The sequence below is a fragment of the Ctenocephalides felis genome, unplaced genomic scaffold (assembly GCF_003426905.1).
Source record: "Ctenocephalides felis isolate EL2017-DRISC unplaced genomic scaffold, ASM342690v1 CF-g0.4_SCAFFOLD_01170, whole genome shotgun sequence".
Lineage (NCBI taxonomy): Eukaryota > Metazoa > Arthropoda > Insecta > Siphonaptera > Pulicidae > Ctenocephalides > Ctenocephalides felis.
This window is the reverse complement of record NW_020537324.1, coordinates 71,248,111-71,264,265: the sequence shown is the minus strand read 5'-3', so window position 1 is coordinate 71,264,265 and position 16,155 is coordinate 71,248,111.

The following is a 16,155-nucleotide window of genomic DNA, read 5'->3' as shown; positions in this document are numbered from 1 at the left end:
ATGAGTTAGAGAAACGATTGCTTATGTCTAAATGTTCTATTTCTTTTTTTCTTTTTCCACCAACCCCCTGTCTATCATCTGGTAATTCATCTTCCTTTTTTCGTGCTTCAACCGTTGTGAATGTTTTGTGAATTATTGTTTTAAACTTTAAACAGATCCTTAAGCTTTAGACTAGGAAATTGAAATCATGTTCGGACACTAAGATTAACCACGAGGATATTTATAATTCATGGAAAACTTATTATAAGGTATAGTAGTTATACGAGATATGATTTATGCAAGAGGATTTCTGTAGATGTATTACATACATCAAATAAGATTCTACAAATTCATAAATATCGAAAGTGCAAAGGGACTTCAAATATCTAAAATGCACATCTTTCTGACCCCCCCAGATGCTCTATTCCATAGCTTATTAAATTCTATACAAATTTCTTTTCTATTCTGTTTTTATTTGACTAAAATTTGATGCATTTTATCTCATCGCTACGTTTATCAATCAATTTAGTATTATGTATTTTTTTTTGTAAAGTACATGTAAACTTTTACAGACATTACAATCACCTATTTACGTAATTACATGCAAGTACCTACTTAACTCATATTCATATAATATATAATAACTAGAAATAATAAATTGTCCTTGCAGTTGCATGCAATATTATTGCAAGATCATCTAATCATTCATTATCCATAATTTATTATAATTGTAGACTAGTACTTTACTAGAATTTCTATCTTATAACAATTTATATCATGTCCAGATATAGAAATAAAAGCAAAATTAAAGTAATTATTTGAAATGAAAAATTAATATTAAATTTTCTAAATATCTCTTTAGGAATTTTTGGTAATGTTACATCATCTTCTTGTAAATAGAAATTTGAGAAATTAGAATTAATTAATTAATTAATTAATTGATTATTTTTCTTTTTTTTTGCATGTTTTAATTTTCATTCAACAATACTGCATTTCTTCAAATTTTAAAATTTTACTGTTCTTCATGCAACATTTTTATTTGTTTCCATTCACCAAATTATCGATTAACAAAACATACAATAGAAATACTGTTATTTTTTATGGAAATACCAAGTCAACAGCCTAAAAATACTTGGACTTTTGTTTATTTAACTTCATGAAAAGATACCAAAAAAAAATATTTCCGTTTTCACTTCTCGACAAAATTCAATTTACATCTGGTTAAAAGCAAACAAAAGGGTTTCCGAGGTTGAAAATAAGCTTATGCAGCTTTTTATGAAAATGCTTACAAATTGTAATGGAAATTTGAACAAGAATTAAAATGTGATTGAAACTAAATCGTGAAAATTACGCGTAACTTTTAACCTTTAACAAGTAGTCAACAGTATCTAGTCAGTAACTACTAATACTATTTTTACCAGAACATGGAACGCCTAAGAAATCTTTATCAAATCAATTGTTTAGATTTCGATTCAATATATATTGGTAAAACTAGTCTAAATTTGAGAAAACTGCGACAAAATAAAAGAATTCAAAGAATTTCAGAAAATTTAAAACTATGTTTACAGAACACAATATCAACATAATATAGATTTTATAACCTGACTATACTATATCATGTTTTTAACTTCCCAATATTGGTAAAACAAGTGTAGATTTGAGAAAACTCTGCGACAAAATAAAAGAACTTAAAAATTTTCAGAAAATTTAAAACTATGTTCACAAAACACATTATCAACATAATATAGATTTTACAACCTGACTATACTTCATCATGTTTTTAACTTCCCGATAATGGTAAAACAAGTTTAGATTTGAGAAAACTCTGCAACAAAATAAAAGAACTCAAAGAACTTCAGAAAATTTAAAACTATGTTTACAGAACACATTATCAACATAATATAGATTTTATAACCTGACTATACTACACCATGTTTTTAACTTCCCAATATTGGTAAAACAAGTCTAGATTTGAGAAAACTCTGCGACAAAATAAAAGAACTCAAAGAATTTCAGAAAATTTGAAACTATGTTTACAGAACACATTATCAACATAATATAGATTTTATAACCTGACTATACTACATCATGTTTTTAACTTCCCGATAATGGTAAAACAAGTTTAGATTTGAGAAAACTCTGCAACAAAATAAAAGAACTCAAAGAACTTCAGAAAATTTAAAACTATGTTTACAGAACACATTATCAACATAATATAGATTTTATAACCTGACTATACTACATCGTGTTTTTAACTTCCCAATATTGGTAAAACAAGTCTAGATTTGAGAAAACTCTGCGACAAAATAAAAGAACTCAAAGAATTTCAGAAAATTTGAAACTATGTTTACAGAACACATTATCAACATAATATAGATTTTATAACCTGACTATACTACATCATGTTTTTAACTTCCCGATAATGGTAAAACAAGTTTAGATTTGAGAAAACTCTGCAACAAAATAAAAGAACTCAAAGAACTTCAGAAAATTTAAAACTATGTTTACAGAACACATTATCAACATAATATAGATTTTATAACCTGACTATACTACATCGTGTTTTTAACTGACTGAATCTTTAGAAACAAATATTGGAAAAATACAGTTTTAAGAAATTTTGGATCAGATTCAGATTTATAATAAGTAATAAAATTAGTAGTCTAAAATAAGATTTGTTCCCGAGATACAATTTTGTTTTGTGAAATTGAAAATATAATTCAAATCTCAATCTGATACTGTTGACGACTCCTGATTCTTTACAACAGTCATTTATATCTTATTGTTAACGGATTGATTTTATTGTTTTGACTCCGAAGACGTAGGATATTAAATATCCAATACAAGGAATTGGGAACACTACTAAAGATAGTTATAATCGAAAAGCATTGTAAATAAGAATGGTTTATATTATAGAAACAGATGTGCTAAAAGCCCTATTAAATCTCTGTAGAATCGCTTTTCTATTTCGGTACCGTCATTTATACGAGTAATTGCAAATTTCGAATTGCGAATTCCGGAGAGAATTCAGCATTTTCAACTAGTGCTTGATTTGGCTGGAAGCTTTTGAGGAATATCTGGAATTGTGTTTAATTTTGTCTTGGCAGGTGGGAATTGAAGGGTTTTGTTCAAAATATAATTGTAATTTCTTATTGAAGCATTATTCATGAAATAATTGCATATGTTTCGTCTTGTATATTCCAGATTAAATATGTGGCTTCACACACTTTACGAGAACTTCTTCAACTCATGCCAGCAAGATATCTTTATTATAACTAACTATAATATATATACTCGTATATATATATATATATATATATATAAAGTTGAGGCCTTAGAATATTTCTCTTTCGCTGCCGGAAATTCAGCGTTAATTTGTTTAACGCCGCTCTTATCTCCTTCAAGAATTATTATCTCGATGATGAGTCAATTAATTTGTTTCAATGTATCAGTTTTATTGTATGAATTAATGTTTAAGTTTATCTCTATAATAGTTCTCTGATGAAATAAAGACTTTAAATGGAACTTAATAAAACAACGTTAATGGAATTCATTCTTGGTGCAACATGTTTAGAAAACTTTTGTTTGTTCATGCTATTTTTATTAAATTTATTTAGTTGAAGAGAACATTAAAGGTATTATAGTAAAATAACATGCGATTTATAAATTAAAATATTCAGTGCAATGTTAGATCAAGATTGATTGGAAAAACTTGGACAAACGCCAAAACGAATAGTGAAATTATTTTAAAAATCACTTACTATTAGATTTTTTTCTTCTAATCATGACTAGTGTAAATTCAGATCATTTATACTTAAGTTGAGGAGACAATTTTGAAAAAAAAGTATCACAATTAAACATGAGTGAAATGAACAACGATATTTACAATAAGTTGTAGAAGCAGATTTACGAGATATCCAAAAATTTGATATTAAATATGAAAAAATACAAAATTAAAATATTAGTAATTTAAATGTATATTATCGAAAAGTGCATGCCAATATTGCGTCAACATTAGTAAATAATAATGTGTGAACAATTGTATGACAATTCCTGTGAAAGATGATGATCACTATATTTACTTATAATATTTTCACCATATGTCTTAAAATATGTAAAAATCGATATATAAAATTACCACCTTCATGCTGTCACAAACCATTTTATTCCAAATTTTAATATCTCGTTGTATATAATTATACTAGATATAACAGTTTATACTAGATATTAGTAAATTTGATTTAGTCTTCATTAATGCAAAAAAATTATATTGTTAAACACGACAATAATTAAAAGTTAGTTGAAGAAGAGTAAAAAATGTTCCAAATCTTGATCTTTTTTAAGGATTTAGTTACGAGAAAAAATTGTATGTTTTTTTTGCACGTTTGGATATTTTTTAAAAAAAAGTCAGGTGAAAAATGAATACACTATACCCCTCCCTGTCCCAGGTGATATTTCTTGATTTTTTGTCAAAATAAAAAAATATTGAAACCCGCATTTTACTCTACGAATTATTTAAAATTTTAAATTCTAGGTATAAATAACAGTTTATACTGATTTTTAGTACAATTTATCTAGTTTTTACTGAAGAATATAAAACAAAGTTGACTGGTTAGAATTTTCAAAATATTCAAAGATTTGTAAAAAAATGTTCAAAATTCACACATTGCTAAATATATTATATGAAAAATATTCCAACAAGTTTTATCCAAATTTCGAAAAAACGGGTTTCATTTAGATTTTATTAATGTATTTAAATTCAAATATTCCGAATGAAAATTTTAAGTCGTTTCAGCAAATATTAAATATACTGGACTAGTACCCAACCTTGACCAAAAAATACTAAAATAGTAAAATTGTATTAAATAATAGTAATTAGTAGTATTTTTATATATCATTTAACATTTCTGAAATAGAACAAAAAACTACTAATATTGTGAAATATGATAAAAGTTAATGATATAGTGCTCTCCACAAAATAATAATTTCGTTACTATTTTGTTATAATAGAGTATAAAATTAGGAATAAAATATTATCTTAACACTTTGAACATCAATTTCCCTCTTTCCATTTTCAAGTATTTTAATAATTAATATAGAAAAAATATCTATGGTAAAATTTACAATGCTTATATGATTTATTGATTAATACTGAAGAGTGTTAGTAAAATTTTGATATAGCTGTTAATTCACAGCATATTGACAAAAAATATGTAAAAAATCTAAGTTGGGTGAAAAACAATGCAAAAGTATATTAAATTAAATAAAAACTTGAAGTGGTCTGAACTTGAAAGTTGAACTTATTAACAAAAATAATGGGACTAATTTTATGTAATTCAAACTAAATATCCAAAACTACTTTCTGTGTTCTCTTTCCAAAAACAAACATAAATTAATAATCAATTTATAATAATTTTTATCTAGTTTTGTTACCAATTATAATCATATAAGTCCACTATACACAAATTTTAAATTATTTCCAATCATTAATTTCTACAAAAAAAACAATTATTATCACCATGTGCGCCTGGGAAAAAAGTTACAGTTTCGACCCATATTACAACATAAGATTGCATAACGGTTCCAATAACAATAGTTTTGGTACGGAACCCAAATATGATATAATATAATATAATAGTATGTATGTATGAAAGGCGAAATGCCCGCATAAGATTCGCATTAATCAATCAATTGTCGTGAATGGAAAGGCTTTGTGAGTCAGAACCGGCGCCAGAAGGCATAATATTAATAATAATAATACATATGTATATATGAATTTACATCTATATGTGTGTATATTTATTTGCATTTTATTGTACTTGCAATATCATATAAGAAAAGAGACGAAAAGCTATAATCTGAGCACCCAATTTCAACGAATTTGATATCAAGCAGCAGAATTAAATGCTTAATTGATATTATGGATCTTAAATATAAAATCATGTAAAAATTGCTTTTAGGAGGCATTGCTGTACTATAATAAAAGTCAAAATATTCAGTTCTACTAAAAAAATATTTTTCGACTTCATGTATTTCCCAATAAACTGTAATTTTCGTTAATTAAATAATTCCAAAATTAAACTCTATTTGGTATAAAACCATTCGTAGTTTTCTAACACAATAAATAAATTAAAATTAACCACGACCATTGTCATCGCAGTAATTGAAAATCTAATTGGTTTCTATTATAAATATGGAAATTTTATGAAATTTCAATTGAATTACACGCAAAATGCATTATGGAAATAATATATAATAGAATTATATAATAGAGAACGTGTATTGCAAAATATTGTACAGTTGAAAAATAAAGTTGTAAAATATTTATAAAAATCGTAACAGAAATAGTAAAGGTTCGATGGTATTTGTAGTCATGAGTTGACTAATTTAAAAAAAATCAATTTTTAGGAGTTGCTTTATTTAGACACAAAAAAATGTTATTGTAAATTGTGAATAATTTTCGTAAAACCATATATTTGAAGTTTCATTTATACCAAACAAATACTAACAACTATTCTTGTGTCAATCCCGTTATGTTTAAAACAGTTTTTTCATATTCTTTGCAAAGATTTAACTTTCATGTTTTTATTTGCTTATTGTTTGCATTCAGAATTGCACTTAATTTCCCTTTGTAAGTTTTTTATGGCGTTTTTTTTAATTGTGACGACAGCAAGAGAACATTTGCAGACATTCTGAATAAAATAAGAGACAGTTTTCAAAAATTTGACACAAATACTATAAATATAAAAAGAGATAGAAAGACTGATTTGGAAAACCGATTTTTAAGTATACTACTAAAGAAGAATAATTTAAAAAAATTATAAGACTTTTTATAAAGAAATTGATGACAAATTTTATATCATATTTAATATATATATATATATATATATATATATATATATATATATATATATATATATATATATATTTACTTTCAGCTCTATTTATTTCAAAAGCGAATAATGTTCAGCTACTAAAGTAACTTATGAAAAGAATTTACTTTAGTTACTTATTAGGAGCAACAATCTCAAGAGCCTAAAATAAGACTTAGAATCATTGATTATAATTCAAGATTTAAATTAAATCAAATTAACGAATGGACACAAAACTATAAAATAAATTTAACAACAATACATAAAATATGATGTAAAATTAACAAATTTTACATTTCAAAATAATTATTATTACTAAATGAGAAGTATAAAAATGTAACCTCTGTTCCTGGAGAAAAAAAAGTTCAATGGCTCTTCATCCAAAATATTAGAGAAATGTTTATCCCAATAATTAGAAATACCAACTAGGATTAGTTAACATTTTTCTTTAGAACAAGTTTTATAAACTTCCAGATATATGGTATGTAAATAATAAATTTAGTCAACAATAATTAAAATTAAAAAACTTAAAATTGTGTCCATTAATCTAAACTTTTGATTTTAAAAATCGGTTCAGAATTTAAAAAACTCTGAGGAAAAATTGAAGCTTAAAGTGCATCTTTTGTGAGCGAAATGCACTAAAAAAAATCATATTTCTATTAGTTTTTTATTTATTTACTCGATTTTTTTAATATGAAACTATCAAGTATTTTACTATTTTACAATCCTTATTAAATGCGCCAACTTTTGATTAAATTTGCCAACACACTTTAGTACATTTTTTTTAAATGAGAGCCTATGAAAGTCGATCAACTTTAAAAAATTTAAATATATAGTTTAACAAATAGCCTTTGTTCCAGAAAGCTTGAGGTGAATTAAATGTGATCTTTGAATAAAAATAATAATAAAAATAAATTACTATAACCAAAAAATAATCACATTTTACCAAAACTTGCTCTAGGTTGCAATAACTACACTGAATTTTTTTCTATTTTTTATCATAATCTATCACCCCATTTCCGCTTGACGTTGAGTTCTGGGACACCCTGCAATCTTATATATAAAAAAAGAGCTTGATATTATGTTAGATTCGCAAAAACTCCAAATGATAAATTGCTCCATATCGCACTTTAGATTTTTAATTTAAATATTCTTATATATAAAAACGGAGCTCGATATTATGTTTGATTCGCTAAAACTCCAAAACGACTAAACCGATTTGGCCAGATTTAGTTTTGAAATATTCGTTCTAATCGTACTAATCCAGAGGTTGTGAGAAAGGTGAGAAATTACTATCAAAACTGCGTAGAAACTTCACATTTTTACATCGACTGCGGCTCATACGTCAAATGTCTAATGTCAAATGACATATTATGTTCAATTAAATTTAAAAGGCAATTTTAGATAAATATTAGATATGTAATTGTAGTAATTAGTTTTATATATAATATAAATAATAAATTGAATTATAATGTTATAAAAAAGGTTGTGCACATCTTTTTCGAATGAAGTTCCCAGATCACTGCGACAATTACTGGCGGATACGCGTGAGACGATCATTATATTGCAGCGACTTCCTGAGAAAAATATCTACTTTGGAATATAAAAAAATATTTTATTTTCTGCAACATAATGTATTATTTATTAACAAAAATATTTGTCAAATTTTCATATATAGAAGAAGCTACTTTTGGAAATTATATGAATATCGAAGTAAAGTTTGATACTATGAGTTCATTGTTACTACTTCCAATACTAAAAAAATATTTTTTTAAGTAATTCATTATTTAATACCAAATATATTAGTTGAACGATTGATTGATTGAAAAAGAAATTACTTTTTATAATTATTAACAATTTATTTCATCCACTTTTATATAAAATCTGGTACAGTACCATGGGCGTCCCAGAATTACCACACAAGGTGGTAATTCTGGGACTTTATTGTGTACGCCTCTGGTAGGATTATTAATAATTGATTGTCTCAAGAAAATATTGTCATGTATAGAGAATAGATAGATGTTCTGGTCTCTGGTCGACCACAAAGCTCATTCTCATATATACAAAACGACTAGAGTCTCTAGTAGAGCTAGACTAATACGAGTTAAAAACAGGTTTTGTCCAGGCTCATATTGTGATCCGTTGTACAATTAGAAAAATTCAGTCGCACCGTATGTGCAATTGCTATAACCGAGGGACTGGTAAACTTCCAGAAATAGATACAAAATTGAAACAAAAATATTAAAAGTTTTTTTTTAATTCTTTTTCTCGGGTACTCAATTATATAAACAATATTTAGGACACATTTAACACGTTCGCTGACGTGAATTCTCTAAAGCATTCATTTTCATTGTGATCAAGAATGACGTGAACGCATTCAAATTTTAAAGTCAATTATTTTAGATTTAATTTTATATAACCTTACGTTTTTGTAATAAGGTAATGACCAACTAATTCTTTGGGTATTTTCGTATTATCGTAGTCGTATTTGTCCGTAGTCACTAATTAGCTTGGGCTAGCACATGGCGTGAATTAGAAGCGTAGCACATGACGTGGATGCTATAGCATTCATAGTATATAACGACTAAAATCTGAATCTGACTACTAATATCCATTTAAACTAGTGTTCAATCAAATTTCTGATTTAAAAATAAAAAAATCAGTTCTCACACACACACACACACATACGCACAAACACATACTTTTTCCAAATTTGGTCTCATTCGATTCGGTCAAGAATGGCTTGAAATGTCGAGAAAACATAAAATTAGCGAATCGGATTTTTTGATTAAAACATAAACTTCTCCTTCGGGAAGTTAATTATTTAATATTAGTAGAATCGGCTACTTATATAAGAAATATTATAATTTTCTAATTATTATATTAAAATCTAAAGAAGATATCAGTACCTAAAAATGTTATTATGAATATTTTTGATTTAGTTCGATATATTTCTCAATATTTTAAAAATTATGTATATTGAGTTCACTTTTTCGCGACTCTTTAAATTGTCATTAAATTAACATTAGATTTATTTTATATCTTACATTTTTTATAATAACGTATCTTTTATGAAATTATTCTTCACTTACTTCATTAGTTTTTCTTTAATTTTACAGTCTCATCATTTTTTTTAAATTTTTGTTTTTCTTTAATTTTACAGTTTTTACTTGTAATTTTTATCTTCCCGTAGGTCAAGTTATAGCAATCGCAAAAAAATCGAAAATGAAAATTTTTGCAGATCCTCACGTTTCAGAGATTTCTGAACATTTTTGCATACCTCAGAAAAAATAGATGTGTGTGTAAGTGTGAATACAATTTTTCATCGACGATTTCGGAACCGATCAACCGATTTGAATGATTCGAAAATCTTTCGATTCTTATTGATAAGGAGACATGCTGATTAATCTTTGGCAAAGGCAGGTCCAGCCGTTTCAGAGATACGGAGCAAAGAGTGCAGAAAATGGTAATTCAGAATGATTCAAAAACCATTGCACTTGTATTGATGTAATGAAGAGTTGAATAAATTTTTACGAAGGCATGCCAAGCGGTTTTGAAAATCTGGAAAAAAAAGTTTGGCAAAAAATGCAATTTGGCGGTTTTATTTGTGGCGAAAAATTAAATATTTTGAACAGTATGGATCAACGGACATTAGGTTTTCAGAGAAACCACTTTCAACAAATTTCAAAATTTAAAAAAAATGAAAATTTTTAATTTTCAAAAATATTTCAAGTATTCAAAATATATTTAAAAAGGCAATTTTTTTAAGTTTTTCAATGTGCAAATTTTTTCAATGCTTTAAAAAAAATGTTCAAAAAATTACAAACTATCAAAATAAATCTGATTTTTCTTTTCTTAAATATAGAAAGCTCCAGCAATTTGCCTTAAAGCACAATGTCATGCACCACTAGTGTTAATCAAATACACAATAAATAATAAAAACTGAACTAAATAAATCGAAAAAACAACCACTATCGCCATTAGTTTAGAGGAAAAGTGGATGTAAAAATTAGATACAAGTGTAATGCTTCTAGGAGTGAAAAATTGTGGCACTTTAAGAATGATCACAAGTCATCGGCTGTCGATTAATCATAATTATTTCTATGTCGTCGTCACTTGGATAAATTACTAACTCGTTGAACTGGTGATCAACTGGTCCGATATTATAATTTTCATCTAGACTAGACCAAGACTAGGGGATTAGAAAAACTGGTTCTATAACTCTCGATGTGAGACGTGTTTAAAAGGCAAACTTAAAACGTTCGTCGATTCACGATATAGTACCGAGATATTTGTAATAGGAGATCTGGGGGACAATTTTCCGATAAAATAAAAATGTTATGATAATGCTATGTTTGGGGTCTCTATTCGTACCAGTTGGTTGTAACAAACTGACATGTATTTGCTGTGCGATCAGGCGTTTTACACATAAAACCTAACTTATAAAAGATACAAAACTCAAATAACAATTTTATCATAAGTGCAACTTTCTAATGTCCCCTCGATAACGTATAGATGAAGTTACGTTTTATGTGTAGAACTTTTGGAATTTCTTGAATATTTAGGATTTTCTTCATCATTCAACGAGATATTTGTAATTAGAAATCTGGAGTAAATTTTGGAATCAGATTGACAATATTTATTCTTCAGGTTGATTTGATTTTAAATAAAGCGTACATAATTTTAGTGACACATCTGAACATAAGGGTATTTCTTGGCCTAGAGTTTTCTTATAAATTTTACTGTGTTTGATAAAATCATAAAAACGACTTTGAAAAAAAGACTTTTTCACTGTTTAAATTTGGAGTGTTCGCTGATTTTCGATTTCCTCATTCAATAGTTATTATTTTCTGTTTCAAATCCAATGTTCTACAGTCAAGTAACTTAACTATTAAGTCCATAAATCTACCATTCGTTTCTGAACATCGATACAGATATTTCTAGTATAAATTAATTATAATAACGTGTTTAAACAGTGAGACAAACTGGTTTAAGATGAGCAATTATCATAAATTTTACATTATTTATAAATTTTCTATGCGTCGCGATTAAAATTTGTTATATATTTGAATCATTTAAGCATTCCAAATGTTCCTGAGCAAACTGGTCATTTACCTTATTTATAATATATATATATTTATATATATATATATATATATATATATATATATATAGATAAATATACTTTCGTTTATATATTTCCTTGTATGAATATTATGTTCGAGTCAATAAACCGATATATCAAATTTATTTAAATGTTTACTTTGAAATTTCAGCAAATTTATTTTAGTCATTTTTTTTAACTATTTAGAAAGTTAATTAAAGTATTAGGAATATTGTCGTAAAGTTACAAATTCATGAGCAAATCTATTTAATTTTATATAATTTTTGAGCAAATTAATATTTTATAGATCTATCGTTCTTGCTTATTGAAACAAAAAATTAAAGAATTAAACTTTTTGAATATTAAAGATGTTAGCAATTTATAGACAAAAAAATTACTGTTTGGATTTTTCAATCTTGCAACACAAAAAAATCGGTAATTTTTTTATGCAAATTTTGTGATTTACATAAACAAAGAAAATGATATTTTTTGTTACGGAATTATCTCTAAAATTATGAAAGTATCCAAAAAAATATGTCATATGTTAGAAAGAAATGGTCTAATTTTTTGTTACTGGAAATTATGCAAATTATTGTCAGAACTTTATAAGTTGTAAATAAAAATGCTTTAATGAGTAATTGACTCTGGATTTTTTTACAATAGTCTGAAAATAAAGTCTTTTCGAGTATTAATAAATGCGATCAAAAATATAATAGATCAAAACAGTTTTTTCGTGAAACAAGAACAAATATTGAAGATTTGGAGGAAAGTTAACTTCTCTCTTTTAATTCGTAGAGAAGAAGTTTATATTTTCGTCAGAAAAGGTTTTACATGACAATCGGCAAAGAGGTTTCTTTAGAATTAGCAGAAAAATGTAAAAAAAATTTAAACCACGATTTCGCCTAATTTTGATTTTATTTTTCTATAATATTTTTTTAACATTTAACATTTACGGTTAACATTTTTTTAAATCTCAATATTTGCGTTTTTAATAAAACCTGATATGGTGATAAAGCTCATGGCCTAAAGTTTAGACCAGAAGCTTAAAAATTTTAAAAAAAAATTATCGATTTTTGGTATTAATTAACTATGATCATATTTCTGATCATATCTATCATATTTAAATTCATAAAGAAATCATATTTATTTGTTTTTAGTGAGACGTTATTTTAAAAATAATGAGTTGAAAATCGTATCAAATTAGTAAGATCTCAATTTTTATTAAGTCGACTCTATATTTATATATCGAAAAGTTCATGCAACTTGCCACTAGGCAAAATGTTACTTACTGTTTAAAAATGATGTGTATTATAAAACTTCCCTGGAATGAATATATTATGAAATTGAAAAAAATGTCACAAAATTTTTGCAAATTTACTGTATGAAATAGCCATTTTAATGGCTAACAAAATTTTTATTAAAACAAATTTTTATTATTTTTGTAATATAAGGTTGTCTTAATATCTCCCTTCCGCCTTTTTGTATTATAAACCAAGAGCAAAAAAGCGGAAGGGAGATATTTGACAACCTAATATCTTCGGTATCATCTCACCAAAAACTTTGCAGAAAGACACGACATACATTCATTTTACAATATTTTTAATTAAGTTTTATACACCAAGTGAAAATAGCCCTTAATCCGGCATTATTGCTCCAATAAAAAAGACAGCCCCATTGGATAAATTCTAATAATAAAAAATCATCAAATATGGATAGATCAACCATTGGGTTACCATCCAAGAATACGAATAAAATTTAAAACATATGTATATGTATAATATATATATATATATATATATATATATATATATATGTGTGTGTGTGTGTGTATTACATATTATATATCCCTTGATAACAGAATTGTTTCATATATCCGTCACGCATGTGATCTTAAGAATAAAACCATTTGATGATATTTTGCATTTTTCTGCACGATTATGTTATTAAAACAATACACGTTTCCCATAACAAAATACTTGTTCACGTGTCTGAATAGAAAATTACGGAACAGAAACAACTAACTATTCATAACCAACTGGATCGCTACTTGAACATAAATATCATTTCTTATCTAACTAATGCTACATGCAATATATGTAATATACGTATTTTGTTTGTTATGAAAAGTATTACAAGAGTTGGTAGAGTCAGAAAGATCATTCTAATGATACTAGAATATTTTTGAAGTAAAACTTCTTTAGGCGCCACTAGGATGTAAATCCGGATAAATGCGCACCGGCATCAACGTTGTATGCGCAACAATATCAACAAGATAATCGTCATAGATAAATAAATAGAATTGATTCACACTAATGGCCGTTACGTACAAATTTATAAATATTAACTGAGTAAAAAATAATTTATTTTTAGTATACATAAGGTGAGTAACAAGTACTATTGTGTCCATTACTATTTACGATCGTGTTCAACATGTAAATACGGATCATATAAAATGCAACATCATCATCAGACATATCTAATTAAAACACAGCTGTTTTAATTTCCAAGATGCCTTGTGCACGTGTTTCGATGAATCAAATCCAATTGAAGAAGAAGCACTTGTATATGTATTTTTATACTGGAATTAAATTTATAACCAACATATGGACATATGGAGGAATGGGAATGGATTACAAACTCTGATAGACATTTTATTAATGAATTGCGAATATTTTTTCGAAATGTTGATTCAATTAGATTCTGTAATTCAGTTCCGTTTTCAATTCAAAGTTGCAAATAAGATGGTTAATTCGAAGTCGTTCTAAATAGCCGAAGAATTTAATATGTACCAATTGACCTCTTAATAAACGTTCGTATTGTGCGTGATTGGTCATTGCGAATTATTCGCATAAAATTATTACTAGGTACAAGGTACGAATGGCGATTGGAATTTATTTGAGAATTTGAAAATCTGTATATATATATATATATATATATATATACTAGGTGACCCGACAGACGTTGTCCTGTACCCACGTCTACATTTCAAAAGTTCCATTTTTTTAATATCCTATTCTATACTTTTTGATATTCTATTTGATGGCCTGACTTTGTGTTTCATTTATGGTCTTAGCATAAGCAGTATAAGAAATTTGGAACAAATAATATAGTATCTTGCGGTAAAATAACAATATCACACTTGATTTTACCACACAACATAATTGCTTCAATTTATTCTATAATTTCTTTTACGATATATTAGTTGCTTTTTGGCAGTTATAATTTCTGAAGTACATTTTTATTACTAATAATTTAATAAACATTATTTGTTTATATTCAAATCTTAGGTGAATTAATTTGTAAAATCTAGTTCATATGAGCACTCTTCAATCTAAGATCAACTTGCTAAATATTCCATATCCAATGCCAAACAAATGAATTTATGATAGATGAAACAACATTCTAAATCATTTTTTTAAAAGGTGAAAATATTTTGTGTACTGTTAAATAATTTAGTAAAGTAAACCAAAAAGTCACATACATAAGTTTAAAAAAATAATTTATATGCAATTTTGGACTTATGGCGTTATTTACAACAAATACAGTTGACTGTATATTATATTCTTTTAATTTTTATTAACCACAATATCTAAAATCAATATATCAAAATTGAAAAGGCTTACTACTGGGTAACCTTTTATATCTAAGGTTTAATATTTCATATACCATCGAAATTACTGAATGTCTTCCTTTTTGTAAAGACAGATTGTAATCTCAGCTGCTTTTCGGTAATAATAATGTATACATTACATTTTTCTTGTATATAATATTCTAATATTATCTAGGAACATAATTTTAAGTGAATTGACATTTCTAGCAGATGACAGTTCAAATGTTTTCAATGTCAATCAATGATAAGTGTTTTTTGTAATATTTGATATTTATTTCTATATTGTTACTCTTGTTGTATCGTTTATTAAATCTTAAAAATTTCCTTTCACAAATTCTAAAAAGATTTATCAAAATCCGAATAACCGTTTAGGATTAGTATCAAATCATACAGATCATGGTAGACAGGTAAATTGATAGACAGATAAATTGGTAGACAGGTTAGGTAACTTAGTAGACAAGTAAACTGGTAGGCAAGAAAATATGTAAAATGGTAGACAAGACAACTGATATGTTGGCGGACTGGTAAAGTGGTAGACATTTAAATTGATAGACATATGAATTGGTAGACAGGTGAATCGGTAGACTTGA